The sequence below is a fragment of the Coregonus clupeaformis genome, chromosome 27 (genome assembly GCF_020615455.1).
Source record: "Coregonus clupeaformis isolate EN_2021a chromosome 27, ASM2061545v1, whole genome shotgun sequence".
NCBI lineage: Eukaryota > Metazoa > Chordata > Actinopteri > Salmoniformes > Salmonidae > Coregonus > Coregonus clupeaformis.
In genome coordinates, this window is record NC_059218.1 from 37,104,340 (window position 1) to 37,124,606 (window position 20,267).

Consider the following 20,267-nt stretch of genomic DNA (forward strand, 5'->3'; position numbering starts at 1 on the left):
GAAAAACCACGCAGGGCAGTCAGAGAACTGAGCCATTGTTATGTTCTTCTTTAAATACTCTGACAGAGAGAGTTCCTGCTCCAAGCAGGCCTATCAGAGTAGAGACTGAGTGTGGTTTAGACTTACTCAGCCTATCGTTGGCGCACAGGCTGGTCCCAGCCCCTTGGCGCTTCACTGTTGCCAGGCATTAGTTGTTATCTCCACAACTTGTCTCGAGTCAGCAACCCCAGACACAGTTTGTCCTTGAGCGGTTTAACAAAGAGGCAGTGTGTGTGTGTGTCACAAGCCTTATCTCACCCTACCCCCTAACAGTTCCCCACATTAATCACAGCTTGTTATATTAAACAATCTATATCAGTACAGCACAAACCTATTATGTTTAATCATTAATGGATTCTTTCTAAGCTAACAGCACATCTAAAATGTAAGAGAATAATTTCCCACACCACAAAATCCACCTTTTTATCACAGTCTTTTGACTGGCAGCTAACATTTACTACAGGTTGTGGTGCATCTAATACCATATCTTCACTAGTGTCACTTGTTTTCTCAACTCTTTTAATCACCTCCACATAGGAGATTTGATTGACCGCTCTAAGTTTTGCCACCTCAATCTCCTTCACCCTTACAGGGCACTCCAGGAACTTGGGGTCATGATCCCCACCACAATTGCAACACTGTCGTCCTTCTACACACCTTACTTCTGTATAATCCGTCCTACTTTTTTTTTTTTTTTTACACTGCAGTGGTTTGGGGCCACATGTGTAGGTACTGTAGGTGCTCTTTTAAAGAAAACAGGACCGACAGACTATCTTCTTTTTCTCCATTCACCCAGTTGGTCAGACGCCGGGCACCAACCACACCAGGAATTCTCTTCAGGTATTCAACCTGAACATCCGTCGTCACCCCTGAGATGACTCCTTTGACGGGTGCTCTACTCCGAAGTTCAAAACACAATACTTCTGTTGTCCAGATTATTTTGAGGCCCACTGCAATCTTCCTCTGCTCTTCAGAAATACAATTAATCAAAATAAGACCACTCCTGGTCACTTTGATAGACCAGCGCATATATTCACAATTTGACACCTCAAACGGGTCTCCCGCATATGCACCCTTACGCAACAAACGCATCCCAACATGAAACGATTAATTATTGTTCATACACGTATCCTCCACTCCAATTTTAGACAATTTCCTTTTTGTTCGATTTTTCAACACTAATGTTGTCCATTCAGGACATTCTTCACCAACTTTGCTCGACTCGAACTCAGCATCCACTTCCGCCATCTCTCAAACAGTGAGTCATGTAGCTGTGGCTTGCTATATGAAGCAGGCAGACAGGCATCGAGGCATTCAGTTACTGCTCAATTGAACGTTAGAATGGGCAAAACAAGTAACCTAAGCGACTTTGAGCGTGGTATGATTGTCGATGCCAGGCGCTCCGGATCCATTATCTTAGAAACGTCCGCCCTCCTGGGCTTTTCACACACGGCTGTGTCTAGGGTTTACCGAGAATGGTGCAACAAACAAAAAATGAAGGAGAATGGCAAGAATCGTGCAAGCTAACAGGCGGGCCACAAACAGACAAATAACGGTTAGTACAACAGTGGTGTGCAGAATGGCATCTCAGAACGCACAACTCGTCGATCCTTGTCACGGATGGGCTATTGCAGCAGACGACCACACCAGGTTCCACTCCTATCAGCTAGAACCAAGAAGAAACAGCTCCAGTGGGAACACACGCGATTACCAACACTGGACAATTGAAGAGTGGAAAAACTTTGCCTGGTCCGACGAATCCCTGTTCCGTCATGCTAATGGCAGAGTCAGGATTTGGCGTAAAAATAATGACTCCATGGACCCATCCTGCCTGGTGTCAACGGTACAGGCTGGTGGCAGTGGTGTACTTGGTGTGGGGAATGTTTTCCTGGCACACGTTAGGTCCCTTGACACCAATTGAGCGACCATTGAACGCCATGCGCCAAAGTATTCAGGCAGTTCTGGAGGCAAAGGGTTCGACCCAGTACTAGATGGGTGTTCCTAATAAACTGGCCGCTGAGTGTATGTACTGATGTAAGTGGATGCGCGTGGCAACTTTGAGAAAAACTACTTATACCTTTTACAGACAAACTTTACAGTATGTTGCCTGTAAGTTTAGCAGTGCGAATAGACGTGGGTCGATGTGGGTGGATGTCTTTTTTTAATAAATCCATTGAATATACACCATTAAAGAAATCCATTATTAATTCATTTTAGGCAGGTCCTAAGAAACATTATAAGACTAATAAAAATGTTTTTTCAAAAGAATAGAATGGCATATGTTTTGTTTACTTATGTTACTTGTCTGTGAAGCCTATAGGCTACATCCCTTTGAGCATAGTGAAGTTATAATTACACTTTGGATGGTGTATCAATACACCCAGTCACTACAAAGATACAGGTGTCCTTCCTAACTCAGTTGCCGGAGAGGAAGGAAACTGCTCAGTGATTTCACCATGAGGCCAATGGTGACTTTAAAACAGTTACAGAGTTCAATGGCTGTGATAGGGCAAAATTGAGGATGGATCAACAACATTGTAGTTACTCCACAATATTTACATTACATTTTAGTCATTTAGCAGACGCTCTTATCCAGAGCAACTTACAGTTAGTGAGTGCATACAGTGGGGAAAAAAAGTATTTAGTCAGCCACCAATTGTGCAAGTTCTCCCACTTAAAAGATGAGAGAGGCCTGTAATTTTCATCATAGGTACACGTCAACTATGACAGACAAATTAAGAAAAGAAAATCCAGAAAATCACATTGTAGGATTTTTAATGAATTTATTTGCAAATTATGGTGGAAAATAAGTATTTGGTCACCTACAAACAAGCAAGATTTCTGGCTCTCACAGACCTGTAACTTATTCTTTAAGAGGCTCCTCTGTCCTCCACTCGTTACCTGTATTAATGGCACCTGTTTGAACTTGTTATCAGTATAAAAGACACCTGTCCACAACCTCAAACAGTCACACTCCAAACTCCACTATGGCCAAGACCAAAGAGCTGTCAAAGGACACCAGAAACAAAATTGTAGACCTGCACCAGGCTGGGAAGACTGAATCTGCAATAGGTAAGCAGCTTGGTTTGAAGAAATCAACTGTGGGGAGCAATTATTAGGAAATGGAAGACATACAAGACCACTGATAATCTCCCTCGATCTGGGGCTCCACTCAAGATCTCACCCTGTGGGGTCAAAATGATCACAAGAACGGTGAGCAAAAATCCCAGAACCACACGGGGGGACCTAGTGAATGACCTGCAGAGAGCTGGGACCAAAGTAACAAAGCCTACCATCAGTAACACACTACGCCGCCAGGGACTCAAATCCTGCAGTGCCAGACGTGTCCCCCTGCTTAAGCCAGTACATGTCCAGGCCCGTCTGAAGTTTGCTAGAGTGCATTTGGATGATCCAGAAGAGGATTGGGAGAATGGCATATGGTCAGATGAAACCAAAATAGATCTTTTTGGTAAAAACTCAACTCGTCGTGTTTGGAGGACAAAGAATGCTGAGTTGCATCCAAAGAACACCATACCTACTGTGAAGCATGGGGGTGGAAACATCATGCTTTGGGGCTGTTTTTCTGCAAAGGGACCAGGACGACTGATCCGTGTAAAGGAAAGAATGAATGGGGCCATGTATCGTGAGATTTTGAGTGAAAACCTCCTTCCATCAGCAAGGGCATTGAAGATGAAATGTGGCTGGGTCTTTCAGCATGACAATGATCCCAAACACACCGCCCGAGCAACGAAGGAGTGCCTTCGTAAGAAGCATTTCAAGGTCCTGGAGTGGCCTAGCCTGTCTCCAGATCTCAACCCCATAGAAAATCTTTGGAGGGAGTTGAAAGTCTGTGTTGCCCAGCGACAGCCCCAAAACATCACTGCTCTAGAGGAGATCTGCATGGAGGAATGGGCCAAAATACCAGCAACAGTGTGTGAAAACCTTGTGAAGACTTACAGAAAACGTTTGACCTGTGTCATTGCCAACAAAGGGTATATAACAAAGTATTGAGAAACTTTTGAACTTGCACAATTGGTGGCTGACTAAATACTTTTTTTCCCCACTGTACATGTTTTTGTTTTTTCCCACTGTAATTTTTGTATTTATTTTTTAATGCTGGCCCCCCGTGGGAATCGAACCCACAACCCTGGCGTTGCAAACGCCATGCTCTACCAACTGAGCTACATCCCTGCCAGCCATTCCCTCCCCTACCCCGGACGACGCTGGGCCAATTGTGCGCCGCCCCATGGGTCTCCCGGTCGCGGCCGGCTACGACAGCGCCTGGATTCAAACCAGGATCTCTAGTGGCACAGCTAGCACTGCGATGCAGTGCCTTAGACCACTGCGCCACTAGGGACTATACTAACCTAATTGACAGAATGAAAAAAAGGAAGCCTGTACATAATAAAAATATTCCAAAACATGCATCATGTTTGCAACACGGCACTAAAGTAATACTGCAAAAAATGTGGCAAAGCAATCAACTTTTTGTCCTGAAAACAAAATGTTATGTTTGGGGCAAATCCAATACAACACATTGCTGAGTACCACTCTCCATATTTTCAAGCATAGTGGTAGCTGCATCATGTTATGGGTATGTGTAACCGGTGTGAAATGGCTAGCTAGTTAGCGGTGTGCGCACTAGTAGCGTATCAATCGGTGACGTCACTCGCTCTGAGACCTTGAAGTAGTTGTTTCCCTTGCTCTGCAAGGGCCGCGGCTTTTGTGGAGTGACGGGTAACGGTGCTTCGAGGGTGACTGTTGTCGATGTGTGCAGAGGGTCCCTGGTTCAAGCCCAGGTAGGGGGCGAGGAGAGGGACGGAAGCAACACTGTTACATATGCTTGTAATCATTAAGGACTGGGGAGTTTTTCAGGATAAAAAGGAAACAGAATGGAGCTAAGCACATGCAAAATCCTAGAGGAAAACCTGGTTCGGTCTGCTTTCCACCAGACACTGGGATATGAATCCCACTTTTAGCAGGACAATAACCTAAAACACAAGGCCAGTTGCTTTCCAAGAACACAGAGAATGTTCCAGAGTGTCCGAGTTAGTTTTGACTTATCTATGGTAAGACCTGAAAATGGTTGTCTAGCAATAATGAACAACCAATTTGACAGATATTTTCAGCCTCCTGAGGGAGCAGGTGTAGGGTCTTACAATGAGAGTATCTTCATCATGATAGCGATCTATCATGTGAGTCTTGTGTTCATATTTCACAACCTCTGCAGGCGTTTGGAGTTGCCTATACGCAATCGAGCAAAATTATAGGCCTGCATTTGATTTAGGCTACATTATTGCATGCTAAATGTGTCTGATGTGAATAGATGAGCTACAGTGGCTTGCGAAAGTATTCACCCCCTTCATCCTATTTTGTTGCCTTACAACCTGGAATTAAAATGGATTTTTGGGGGGAGGTTGTATCATTTGATTTACACAACATGCCTACCACTTTGAAGATGCAAAATAATTTTTTTTGTGAAACAAACAAGAAATAAGACAAAAAACTGAAAACTTGAACGTGCGTAACTATTCACCTTTGCCACCTTTTGCAGCAATTACAGCTGCAAGTCTCTTGGGGTATGTATCTATAAGCTTGGCACATCTAGCCACTGGGATTTTTTCCCATTCTTCAAGGCAAAATTGCTCCAGCTCGTTGAAGTTGGATGGTGTACAGCAATCTTTAAGTCATACCACAGATTCTCAATTGGATTGAGGTCTGGGCTTTGACTAGGACATTCAAATGTTTCCCCTTAAACCACTCGAGTGTTGCTTTAGCAGTATGCTTAGGGTCATTGTCCTGCTGGAAGGTGAACCTCCGTCCCAGTCTCAAATCTCTGGAAGACTGAAACAGGTTTCCCTCAATAATTTCCCTGTATTTAGCACCATCCATCATTCCTTCAATTCTGACCAGTTTCCCAGTCTCTGCCGATGAAACAGGGGATGGTGTTCTCGGGGTGATGAGAGGTGTTGGGTTTGCGCCAGACATAGCGTTTTCCTTGATGGCAAAAAGCTCAATTTTAGTCTCATCTGACCAGAGTACCTTCTTCCATATGTTTGGGGAGTCTCCCACATGCCTTTTGGCGAACACCAAACTTTACCACAATCATGACTAGGTCAGTTCGCAAAAAATAAAAGTTTAGGCTTTGATACCGGCAACACCTTTCAGATATAAAGAAAAGGTGAAAAAAAAGTTGTCTGGATGTTAAAGTTAGCAGAAAAAACCATTGGCTTGAAAGGTGTATTAGTTGTGCCTGTTGTTCACATGCGTATCTGCCCTCTCATTGGCTAGAATGGTCCCACCTGATCTCGTCTGCCTTCAATCATTGAGGACATGTATTCCCATTGTTAGAGCGGTCACTCGGCTATCTTGCCAAATATAATTGATCCATCTTTTACATGTGCACTAGCACAGGATGAGCCAGAACGACGTCATCGAGTCAACATTTTATATATTTTTATATCTTCTGCTGTGAGCGATGGAAATAAAGCCGGCCTCAGCAACAATTATTTCAATGATTCCTTGGATGTTTTGTGCACAAAGATGACAACTATCTTATTAGGAATGTTCAAATCTGACTTCTCTATGTGGCGGTCGATGGAAATTGTATTTTCTGGGCCAGGCGTCAGTTAAACTGCAGTACCGAAGCAAGACTGTAGGAGCAGTGGAAACCGTGCCTTCAGACCGGAACAGGCTTCTAGTCTGGAAGCACACTGTCAAATGTGCTCAGAGGGCATTTTCGGTACTGCAGTTTTGCTGAAGTACGGCCTAGAAAGACAATTTCCATAGACGCCCCATAGTAGGCAGGGCAACCCTGTTTTGGTGATTTCTGGTATATATATTTCTGTGGGGGTGGATATGCGCTGTTGAAACTACCACAACTCAAAAAACACATGGAAACTGGAGATATTTTTACATTACTGGTTAGAGGACAACCTGCAGAACAGAGTCAGCTACATTTTGGAATGTTGCAATTTGATACGGGGGTCACCAAAACAGAAAGAGAAACGCAACACAGTTTTGTCAATCACATCTATCAATTATCACTTTGAAATCAATTGCTGCGAGAGTGACATGAGGTTGCACGTCCTGTTAAAACGAACACGTGTACCTCACTGGTTAGAGGACAATTTGTAGAAGACAGCTAGCAAGGGTTGTATTTTGATTAAAGTTGGTTGCCAACACGTTAAGTGTAATACAACACTTTTTTGTTTGTTAATCACTTCCATTGATATCACACTGAAATCTATAGAACAGGGGGCAAATGTTCAGGGTCTAGCACTGTTTAAACTAACACTATTCAAAGGCCACAAGAAACTTGGAATAACCTATACATGGTTGGTTAGATGAGAACTTGTAGAAGGCTTATATCTACAGTACTAGTCAAAAGTTTGAACACAACTACTAATTCAAAGGGTTTTTCTTTATTTTGACTATTCATGTAAATTAGTAACCAAAAAAGTGTTAAACAAATCCAAATATATTTTATATTTGAGATTCTTCAAATAACCACCCTTTGCCTTGATGACAGCTTTGCACGCTCTTGGCATTCTCTCAACCAGCGTTGCCTGGAATGCTTTTTCCAACAGTCTTGAAGGAATTCCCACATACAGTTGAAGTCGGAAGTTTACATACACCTTAGCCAAATACATTTAAACTCAGTTTTTCACAATTCCTGACATTTAATCATAGTAAAAATTCCCTGTCTTAGGTCAGTTAGGATCACCACTTTATTTTAAGAATGTGAAATGTCAGAATAATAGTAGAGAGAATGATTTATTTCAGCTTTTATTTCTTTCATCACATTCCCAGTGGGTCAGAAGTTTACATACACTCAATTAGTATTGGGTAGCATTGCCTTTAAATTGTTTAACTTTGGTCAAACGTTTCAGGTAGCCTTCCACAAGCCTTCCCACAATAAGTTGGGTGAATTTTGGCCCATGCACAAAGTAGAGGTCCTAACCGACTTGCCAAAACTATAGTTTCTTCACAAGAAATTTGTGGAGGGGTTGAAAAACGAGTTTGAATGACTACAACCTAAGTGTATGTAAACTTCCGACTTCAACTGTATTCTGAGCACTTGTTGCCTGCTTTTCCTTCACTCTGCCGTCTGACTCATCCCAAACCATCTCAATTGGGTTGAGGTCGGGGGATTGTGGAGGCCAGGTCATCTGATGCAGCACTCCATTACTCTCCTTCTTGGTAAAATAGCCCTTACACAGCCTGGAGGTGTGTTGGGTCATTGTCCTGTTGAAAAACAAATGATAGTCCCACTAAGCCCAAACCAGATGGGACGGTGTATCACTGCAGAATGCTGTGGTAGCCATGCTGGTTAAGTGTGCCTTGAATTCTAAATAAATCACAGACCGTGTCACCAGCAAAGCACCCCCACACCATAACACCTCCTCCTCCATGCTTTATGGTGGGAACTACACATGCGGAGATAATCCGTTCACCCACACCGCGTCTCACAAAGACACAGCGGTTGGAACCAAAAATCTCCAATTTGGTCTCCAGACCAAAGGACTAATTTCCAACAGTCTAATGTCCATTGCTCGTGTTTCTTGGCCCAAGCAGGTCTCTTCTTATTATTGGTGTCCTTTAGTAGTGGTTTCTTTGCAGCAATTCGACCATGGAAGCCTGATTCACACAGTCCCCTCTGAACAGTTGATGTTGAGATGTGTCTGTGACTTGAACTCTGTGAAGTATTATTTGGGCTGCAATTTCTGAGGCTGGTAACTCTAATGAACTTATCCTCTGCAGCAGAGGTAACTCTGGGTCGTCCATTCCTGTGGCGGTCCTCATGAGAGCCAGTTTCATCATAGCGCTTGATGGTTTTTGCGACTGCACTTGAAAAAACGTTCAAAGTTCTTGAAATGTTCCGTATTGACTGACCTTCATGTCTTAAAGTAATGATGGACTGTCATTTTTCTTTGCTTATTTGAGCTGTTCTTGCATAATTTGGACTTGGTATTTTACCAAATAGGCTATCTTCTGTCATAACACTACTGATTTGGCTCATACGCATTAAGAAGGAAATAAATTCCACAAATTAACTTAAGAAGGCACACCTGTTAATTGAAATGCATTCCAGGTGACTACCTCATGAAGCTGGTTGAGAGAATGCCAAGAGTGTGCAAAGCTGTCATCAAGGCAAAGGGTGGCTATTTGAAGAATCTCAAATATAAAATATATATACTTTTTTTGGTTACTACATTTACATTTTAGTCATTTAGCAGACGCTCTTATCCATAGCGACTTACAGGAGTAATTAGGTTTAAGTGTCTTGCTCAAGGACACATCGACAGATTTTTCACCTAGTCGGCTCGGGGATTAGAACCAGCGACCTTTTGATTACTGGCACAAAATTCTTAACCACTAAGCTACCTGCCGCCCACTACATGATTCCAAATGTGTTATTTCATAGTTTAGATGTCTTCACTATTATTCTACAATGTAGAAAATAGTAAAAATAAAGAAAAACCCTTGAATGAGTAGGTGTGTCCAAACTTTTGACTGGTAGTGTATATTGTGGAGTGGCAGATTTCGGGAGGCTGCCATCATGGAAAAGGGAAAAAACCACTTATTCTGTTAGTTAATTTCAATGAATGACGACCTGCCATAGGATATCAACAGTGACAACGGTTGGCTGCTATTGAAGTGATAGTTTGACTGTCAAATCAGTGTATTGGTGTATTGGCCAGCGAATTTTATAGGGAGACCGCCCCAAATTATCCGTGCCATTTGAGAAATAAAAAAATAGCTGCGTTCTAAGTCCTGCGCCCTGCAATCAACAGTACAAAATCAAAGATATTGATCTGTTTTAAGCCATTGATCTCGTATCATCGTGTTGACTATACACTTTTATACTAACATCACCACTCTGAGGTAAAAAGGATGTTTAATTCCCCCCCAATTCGATGTGGTCAAAACACATACTGTCCACATCATGGAAAGTAGCATAATATACATTAATTAGATAATAATTCAGTATATTAATTTAGGATGATAGTAAATTAAGCACGCTAACAGATTTGTTAAATAACAAATATTTCTCAGTAGTTTAACCATTTAGAGATTTAAAAAATGCTCTTACGCACAATTTAACCGGGCACTCTAGAAAGCGCTCCCCATAGTGACTGTGCAGCAGTCCATTCATTCGACTTCCCTACTCATAGAAAAGTCCAATAAGAAAAAAATATATATAATACACTTTAGTCATCAACTTTGTAAACAAAACATCCACTGAATTATTAAAGTAATTGTCTTAGAGGTCATTCTTTTTTTTCATCACTCACAGCCGAGGTTATTAACATTTTAGATTCATGCTGTGACATTGGAAATCACTCACACGCTCTTGACCAGGACCTGCTCGTTCAGAATATTATAGGTCAAGGTGCTGGGGGAATTCTTTGCACCTGGTCTTCCGAGTGGCGCAGTGGTCTAAGGCACTGCATCGCAGTGCTAGCTGTGTCACTAGAGATCCTGGTTCGTATCCAGGCTCTGTCGTAGCTGGCCGCGACCAGGAGACCCATGGGGTGGCGCACAAGTCGTCCAGGGTATGGGAGGGAATGGCCGGCAGGGATGTAGCTCAGTTGGTAGAGAATGGCGTTTGCAACGCCAGGGTTGTGGGTTCGATTCCCACGGGGGGGCAGTATGAAAAAAATAAAAAATAAAATAATGTATGCACTCACTACCTGTAAGTCGCTCTGGATAAGAGCGTCTGCTAAATGACTAAAATGTAAGAAGAGAAGCAGCATGAACCTGAAGAAACTTTTCATTTTGTCATCGACAAGTTGTATGCATTGTTGTGATTGCGTTGTGTTGAATAGAAAATAGCATAAAACTGCTAGGTCTCCTGAGGTGCACATGTAAAGTTAGCTAGAGCGCATATGATTTAGTCCTCGGTGAGTTACTTGCATCAAATCAGATTTTATTTGTCACAGGCGCCGAATACAGCAAGTGTACACTTTACAGTGAAACCCTTACTTAGTACGAAAAATGTGCAAATAAAAATAAATAGTAACACAATAAAATAACAACTGAGTGTACAAAACATTAGGAAAACCTTCCTAATATTGAGTTGCACCACCTTTTACCCTCAGAACAGCCTTAATTCGTCAGGGCATGGACTCTACAAGGTGTTGAAAGCGTTCGACAGGGATGCTGGCTCATGTTGACTCCAATGTTTTCCAAAGTTGTGTCCAGTTGGCTGGTAGTGGATCTCTACTCGGAAAAGTATCAATATAAATGGATTGTATATGTGTGCCATTCAGAGGGTGAATGAGTAAGACAAAATATTTAAGTGCCTTTGAACAGGGTATGGTAGTAGGTGCCAGGCGCACCTGTTTGAGTGTGTCAAGAACTGCAACGCTGCTGGGTTTTTCATGCTCAACAGTTTCCCGTGTGTATCAAGAATGGTCCACCACCCAAAGGACATCCAGCCAGCGGCAGACCAGTGGTCGAAAACTGGTCATTGATGAAAGAGGACAAAGGAAGCTGACACGAATTGTGCAGAGCAACAGACGGGCTACAGTTAGTCAACTGACAGTCCAGTACAACATTGGTGCCCAAAGACCCATAAAAGAATGCACAACTCGTCGTACCTTGACACAAATGGTGTATGGCAGCCGACAACCTTACAGAATTCCACTTCTTTCAGCAAAAAACAAGAAACTGTGGTTGCAGTGGTCTAAGGAACGAAAACACTGAACACTGGAGAATTGGAAAAACATTGCCTGGTCTGAAGAATCCCGGTTCCTGCTGTTTTACAACGATGGGAGGACTAGGGTATGGCGAAAACCACATGAGTACATGCATCCATCATGCCGCGTGTCGACATTGCAGGCTGGTGGTGGTGATGTGATGGTGTGGGGTGTGTTTTCATGGCACACATTGGGCCCCTTGATAAAAGTGGAGCAACGTTTGAATGCCACAGGATATCTGAACATCATTGCCAATCAGGTGCATCCCTTCATGGCAGCAGTGTATCCATCTGCGAATATCTTTTTTTCCAGCAGGATAATGCCCAATGCCACAAGGCTAGGATTGTCCAGGAATGGTTCCATGAACATGACAGTGAATTCAGCTTACTGCAATGGCCTGCCCAGTCACCAGATCTCAATCCAATTGAGCATCTGTGTGACGAGATGGAACGAGCTATTCGGAGTAGAGATCCACTACCAGCCAACTTGACACAACTGTGGGAAACATTGGAGTCAACATGGGCCAGCATCCCTGTGGAACGCTTTCAACACCTTGTAGAGTCCATGCCCAGACGAATTAAGGCTGTTCTGAGGGCAAAAGGTGGTGCAACTCAATAGTAGGAAGGTGTTCCTAATGTTTTGTACACTACACTGAGTACAAGTACCGAGCCAATGTGAAGGGGTATGAGGTAATTGAGGTAATATATACATGTAGGTAGGGGTAAAAGTGACTAGGCAATCAGGATAGATGATAAACAGAGTAGCAGCAGCAGCGTATGTGAAGAGTGGTGTGTGTGTGTGTGTTGGAGTGTCAGTGTAGTGTGTGTGTGTAGAGTCCAGGGAGTGTGCAAAGAGCCAGTGCAAGAGAAAGGGGATCAATGCAGTATAGAGGTCCTGAATGGCAGGGAGCTCGGCCCCAGTGATGTACTGGGTCCTACGCACTACCCTCTGTAGCACCTTACGGTCGTACGCCAAGCAGTTGCCATACCAGGCGGTGATGCAGCCAGTCAAGATCCTCTCAATGGTGCAGCTGTGGAACTTGAGGATCTGAGAGCCCATGCCAAATCTTTTCAGCCTCCTGAGTAGGAAGAGGCATTGTTGTGCCCTCTTCACGACTGTGTTGGTGTGTTTGGACCATAATAGGTCCTTAGTGATGTGGACACCAAGGAACTAGAAGCTCTCGACCCGCTCCACTACAGCCCCATCGATGTGAATGGGGACGTGCTTCGCCCTCCGTTTCCTGTAGTCCACGATCAGCTCTTTTGTCTTGCTGACGTTGAGGGAGAGGTTGTTGTCCTGGCACCACACTGCCAGGTCTCTGACCTCCTCCCTATAGGCTGTCTCATCGTCGTCAGTGATCAGGCCTACCACCGTCGTGCCGTCGGCAAACTTAATAATGGTGTTGGAGTCCTGCGCGGCCACGCAGTTGTGGGTGAACGGGGAGTACAGGAGGGGACTAAGCACGCACCCCTGAGGGAACCTGTGTTGAGGGTCAGCGTGGCGGGTGTGTTGCTGCCTACCCTCACCACCTGGGGTCCAGGATCCAGTTAAAGAGGGAGGTGTTCAGTCCCAGGGTCATTAGCTTAGGGATGAGTTTAGAGGGCACTATGGTGTTGAATGCTGAGCTGTAGTCAATTAACAGCATTCTCATGTAGGTGTTCCTTTTGTCCAGGTGGGAAAGAGCATACAACTGAATACACAAAATTACCTAGTGGTTGTGGTCACTGTGGTGTCTGCAGATTTTCCCCACTAGTCGGGCCACTAAGATCCACGTCATGCACTCATGCTCGTGATGACATTGCTGTTTGCGCCGGCGGAGTAGTCCCAGTAAAACCGGAACTAACAAGATGGCAGCAACCACGAAACGGTGTATGCGAACGTGAGTAGATTACTCAGAAGACAATGGTCAGCCATCTTGGACGCTGTCTCCAGTTCTTTCATACTTCAATGGTATCAAATCATGTGATATGTGTCAGTCAAATCACCAACAAAGAGCAGCGACCTCCTGCTGGAAGCTTTTTAGTTTTTCTTCTCCTCTTTACTGAGAGATAGCACAGGGCACGGAACTACACAGCAAAATACCATTTCTTGAAATCGCAGGACAGCGGTATTGGTATCGTTCTGCCACGTTCTGCTTGAGCTATCTTACGGTTGGTAAACAAAGCCGTATGATGCGCACATGTGATTTAAATGAGTTAAGATCATAAGAGGCTACCATTGGTGTATAAAATGCCCGGCATTACGTGACGTTGCATAATGCCGGAAGTAATGCCTGCCTCCTGAATCCAAGCGTTTGACATAGGGGGAGGGGATGAGTAACTTTATGATCAACTTTGTCAATGTACCAGCTACAGTCATTTTTCATACTTGGGTCAAACTACTATGAACAGGTTTCATCCATTTTGATGAAAAACGTGATTTTCACTGTTCAGGTCTTTACTTGCTGTTATCCGGTGCAATGGGACCCCTAAGGTCTGTGATATGTGTATATCATTTGTATCACTATTACTTCATTATTTCATCAAGCAGTTTATCAGCAGATCAAGTATTACAAATAATGAGTTGCTGTTGTGTGTCCTCATGCTTCCCAGTTCAGAAGAGTTCGTGCATATACTGTACTTATGACGACATTTGGTGACGTTTTTGTTCGTTTTGGACTTCGGTGACGTTTTTTTTGGCTGTTCAGGCACACCATTTTTTTTTCAAGAGGCAAGCTGCAGTTTGGAGCCAAAGTCTACGCCCCATCGTTGGTGATTGTCAACAGTAGGGATTCTTCAATAATGTATTAGTTGTCATTCAACGAGAGATGACTCATTTTCGTGCACGTTTTTTCATTGAGAAATACTGCACCAAAGATCTTAGTTAGGTGTCAAATTGCGCAACTAAGATCTCCTCGGCAAAAACGCCAAAATTAATGACATTTCTTGAGTTATTTTGGATTAATTCGTTTCAAAATGGACAAACAGTACTATTGCCACTTTTTTTCTAGTTTTTCAAGCGAAGGTCTTAAGTCGATATCCGCGCCCGATATCTAATTAACATAATAAAAAAATCCCCATAGAAATCCATCAATTTAAACTAGAGATATCTGGGGGGTTTTTTTTTGCATTGGATGCGTCTCAATCCACCGCATCCGCCAATGTCGCATCTGCGGTGAAAGGTGACAGAGCTAGAGCGGTGTTTGTCAGACCATGAGACATCCCAAAAATCGGTCTTCTCACAAAATCATCTGTAGCGTCCGGTTTGGCCTACGAACTATTATGACCCCCCCGGTTTAGACATGGTTTACACTGTAATGGGTTAAGGGAGTATGCGTGCACACTCGTTTGGTTCCGCTAGCAGACGCCTTAAACCTGGATCTCTACTCTTAGATTATCAGTGTAGTTCTCATAATTCACCAGTGGATGGCAGTATTTTTGCACTCGGCTTTAGATAAGAAAGGTTGTTTATTCCATTGCAGATGATTGAGTCTTGGGCCCTTTTAAAGAGAACATTTTTAGTTTATAAAACCAACCGCTATACAGAGACCATGATGTATATTCTTTAATAAATTAGAAGATAGAACTGGGTTAATCACGAACATTGAGTTAGAATTGTTTGTTACTGGGCTAGGAATTTTTATTGGGGCATTTCACTGTGTGGGGTGGGGGAGTAGAGAGGAAAACTGCCCTAGGGTCAAAGTGCTTGCTCTTACTTAAATCCATGGCTGCCTTTTGTCTCTCTCTTCAAACATTGTGAAGAGAGCGGCACCGTGGTTGAATGGAGTTTGGGCTAGACCTTGGTCTCCTCTTGATTGATTACAGCGTGATGGGGTGAGGTGTGTGTCAAGAATTTAGGGCCTTGTCATGTTTAAACTAAACATGAGTGTGTGTGCAAGACAGGGGAGCAGTGATTGGTTGGAGTAATAGTTCAGCCGTCCTCAGGGACAAAGGAAGTGGGTGTGGAGTGATAAAGAGCGGGAAACTAAGGAGGGAGGGATTTGAACCTAGGGTGGAAGAAAGGAAACTACAGTGGGGAAAAAAAGTATTTAGTCAGCCACTAATTGTGCAAGTTCTCCCACTTAAAAAGATGAGAGAGGCCTGTAATTTTCATCAAAGGTACACGTCAACTATGACAGACAAAATTAGGGGGAAAAAATCAGAAAATCACATTGTAGGATTTTTAATGAATTTATTTGCAAATTATGGTGGAAAATAAGTATTTGGTCAATAACAAAAGTTTCTCAATACTTTGTTATATACCCTTTGTTGGCAATGACACAGGTCAAACGTTTTCTGTAAGTCTTCACAAGGTTTTCACACACTGTTGCTGGTATTTTGGCCAATTCCTCCATGCAGATCTCCTCTAGAGCAGTGATGTTTTGGGGCTGTCGCTGGGCAACACAGACTTTCAACTCCCTCCAAAGATTTTCTATGGGGTTGAGATCTGGAGACTGGCTAGGCCACTCCAGGACCTTGAAATGCTTCTTACGAAGCCACTCCTTCGTTGCCCGGGCGGTGTGTTTGGGATCATTGTCATGCCGAAAGACCCAGCCACGTTTCATCTTCAATGCCCTTGCTGATGGAAGGAGGTTTTCACTCAAAATCTCACGATACATGGCCCCATTCATTCTTTCCTTTACACGGATCAGTCGTCCTGGTCCCTTTGCAGAAAAAACAGCCCCAAAGCATGATGTTTCCACACCCATGCTTCACAGTAGGTATGGTGTTCTTTGGATGCAACTCAGCATTCTTTGTCCTCCAAACACGACGAGTTGAGTTTTTACCAAAAAGTTCTATTTTGGTTTCATCTGACCATATGACATTCTCCCAATCCTCTTCTGCATCATCCAAATGCACTCTAGCAAACTTCAGACGGGCCTGGACATGTACTGGCTTAAGCAGGGGGACACGTCTGGCACTGCAGGATTTGAGTCCCTGGCGGCGTAGTGTGTTACTGATGGTAGGCTTTGTTACTTTGGTCCCAGCTCTATGCAGGTCATTCACTAGGTCCCCCCGTGTGGTTCTGGGATTTTTGCTCACCGTTCTTGTGATCATTTTGACCCCACAGGGTGAGATCTTGTGTGGAGCCCCAGATCGAGGGAGATTATCAGAGGTCTTGTTTGTCTTCCATTTCCTAATAATTGCTCCCACAGTTGATTTCTTCAAACCAAGCTGCTTACCTATTGCAGATTCAGTCTTCCCAGCCTGGTGCAGGTCTACAATTTTGTTTCTGGTGTCCTTTGACAGCTCTTTGGTCTTGGCCATAGTGGAGTTTGGAGTGTGACTGTTTGAGGTTGTGGACAGGTTTCTTTTATACTGATAACAAGTTCAAACAGGTGCCATTTATACAGGTAACGAGTGGAGGACAGAGGAGCCTCTTAAAGAAGAAGTTACAGGTCTGTGAGAGCCAGAAATCTTGCTTGTTTGTAGGTGACCAAATACTTATTTTCCACCATAATTAGCAAATAAATTCATTAAAAATCCTACAATGTGATTTTCTGGAAAAAAAAATCTCAATTTGTCTGTCATAGTTGACATGTACCTATGATGAAAATTACAGGCCTCTCTCATCTTTTTAAGTGGGAGAACTTGCACAATTGGTGGCTGACTAAATACTTTTTTCCCCCACTGTATATAGGTAGGAGGGGGAGAGAGAGAGAGACGGGGCGAAATCTGCAGATTGGCCTGACTTTGTTGACATTATAATAAAGTAATTCTTGATCCCACAAACACTCTGGAAGACTGATTTGTAATAAAGTATAGTGGTTATTTTCCACAACAACCACAATGTAAACTATTCTTTCAATTAAATGTCTAAAGTTTATTTCTTTTAGCTTTGCTAAAGGATTGCCTCTAGCTGTGTTACATCTGGTTCGTTCAGCCATTCCTATGGGGGAAATTAATGGGGTTTTGGGATAAACACTGAAAATAAGATTTGAGGTTAACACAGGCATAGGATGTTCAATGAGATAATATCAGTCAGTTAACATGACTTTTATTCATTATAAAGCCTTTGTGATTTATGTGCTTGTTTTGATTACATACAGTTGAAGTCGGAAGTTTACATACACTTAGGTTGGAGTCATTAAAACTCGTTTTTCAACCACTCCACACATTTCTTGTTAACAACCTATAGTTTTGGCAAGTCGGTTAGGACATCTACTTTGTGCATGACACAAGTAATTTTTCCAACAATTGTTTACAGACATATTATTTCACTTATAATTCACTGTATCACAATTCCAGTGGGTCAGAAGTTTACATACACTAACTTGACTGTGTCTTTAAACAGCTTGGAAAATTCCAGAAAATGATGTCATGGCTTTAGAAGCTTCTGATAGGCTAATTGACATAATTTGAGTCAATTGGAGGTGTACCTGTGGATGTATTTCAAGGCCTACCTTCAAACTCAGTGCCTTTTTGCATGACATCATGGGAAAATCAAAAGAAATCAGCCAAGACCTCAGAAAAAAATGTGTAGACCTCTACAAGTCTGGTTCATCCTTGGGAGCAATTTCCAAATGCCTGAAGGTACCACGTTCATCTGTACAAACAATAGTACGCAAGTATAAACACCATGGGACCACGCAGCCGTCATACCGCTCAGGAAGGAGACGCGTTCTGTCTCCTAGAGATGAACGTACTTTGGTGTGAAAAGTACCTTGTGAAGATGCTGGAGGAAACAGGTACAAAAGTATCTATATCCACAGTAAAACAAGTCCTATATCGACATAACCTGAAAGGCCGCTCAGCAAGGAAGAAGCCACTGCTCCAAAACCGCCATAAAAAAGCCAGACTACGGTTTGCAACTGCACATGGGGACAAAGATCGTACTTTTTGGAGAAATGTCCTCTGGTCTGATGAATCAAAAATAGAACTGTTTGGCCATAATGACCATCATTATGTTTGGAGGAAAAAGGGTGTGGCTTGCAAGCCGAAGAACACCATCCCAACCGTGAAGCACAGGGGTGGCAGCATCATGCTGTGGGGGTGCTTTGCTGCAGGAGGGCCTGGTGCACTTCACAAAATAGATGGCATCATGAGGAAGGAAAATTATGTGGATATATTGAAGCTACATCTCAAGACATCAGTCAGGAAGTTAAAGCTTGGTCGCAAATGGGTCTTCCAAATGGACAATGACCCCAAGCATACTTCCAAACCTGACTCAGTTACACCAGCTCTGTCAGGAGGAATGGGCCAAAATTAACACAACTTAATGTGAGAAGCTTGTGGAAGGCTACCCAAAAAGTTTGACCCAAGTTAAACAATTTAAAGGCAATGCTACCAAATACTAATTGAGTGTATGTAAACGTCTGACACACTGGGAATGTAATGAAATAAATAAAAGCTGAAATAAATCATTCTCTCTACTATTATTCTGACATTTCACATTCTTAAAATAAAGTGGTGATCCTAACTGACCAAAGACAGGGAGCTATTTTACTGGTTGAAGTTGAAGTTTTTTTAAAAAGTATAATGCAGTTGATTGGTGAAGATGACATCTGCATTGCTTGCTCTTTGGGGTTTTAGGCTGGGTTTCTGTCTAAGCACTTTGTGACATCTGCTGATGTAAAAAGGGCTTTATAAAAACATTTGATTATATTAAGCAGGACAATCATATGAGCCTTAAAATCCAAATTACAATCCAAAAGTAGTGTGAAATTCTTCATAAGTGACATGTAAATGGAGGCTTTTCTTGCTGGCTGACTGAGAACTCCCCCATGTTTTGTGAATAGCGACACGGATGATTGTCTGAGGGAACGTAATGATTTTCAAGTGTGCTATTACATGCCTCTGACATTGGGCTTTGTACATTTTTCTGTGGCTGCCAGTCTGTAATATTCAGAAAACATTGTGAAACACTAACACTTTTGCTCACCATTTGAGTACAACAGCAGGGAGGGGTTTCTGCATCCAAATTGCGCACATCGCCTTTGTGCAGAAATGTTTGCAAACGCAGAAAGGGTTCTATGTGGAAGTCATTGGCAGGCAAAATCAATTTTATTTTATTCGTCTGACACACATAGATGTTATTGCGGGTGTAGCGATGTAGATGCCATCTGTTAAAACTAGACTTTGTTGCAAACAATGTCCAATGTGTTTTGTTGACTTTACTTATTGTCAAACATTATACAAAGTATGTTATTCATATATACTGAACCAAAAATATAAACACAACATGTAAAGTGTTGGTTCCATGTTTCATGAGCTGAAATAAAAGATGCCAGAAATGTTCCATATGCACAAAAAGCTTAATTCACTCAAATGTTGTCCACAAATTTGTTTGCATCCCTGTTAGTGACCGTTTCTCCAAGATAATCCATCCACCTGACAAGTGTGGCATATCAAGAAGCTGATTAAACAGCAGGATCATTGCACAGGTGCACCTTGTGCTGGAGACAATAAAAGGCCACTCTAAAATGTGCAGTTTTGTCACACAACACAATGCCACAGATGTCTCAAGTTTTGAGGGAGCATGTTGGCATGCTGACTGCAGGAATGTCCACCAGAGCTGTTGCCAGAGAATTGAATGTTCATTTCT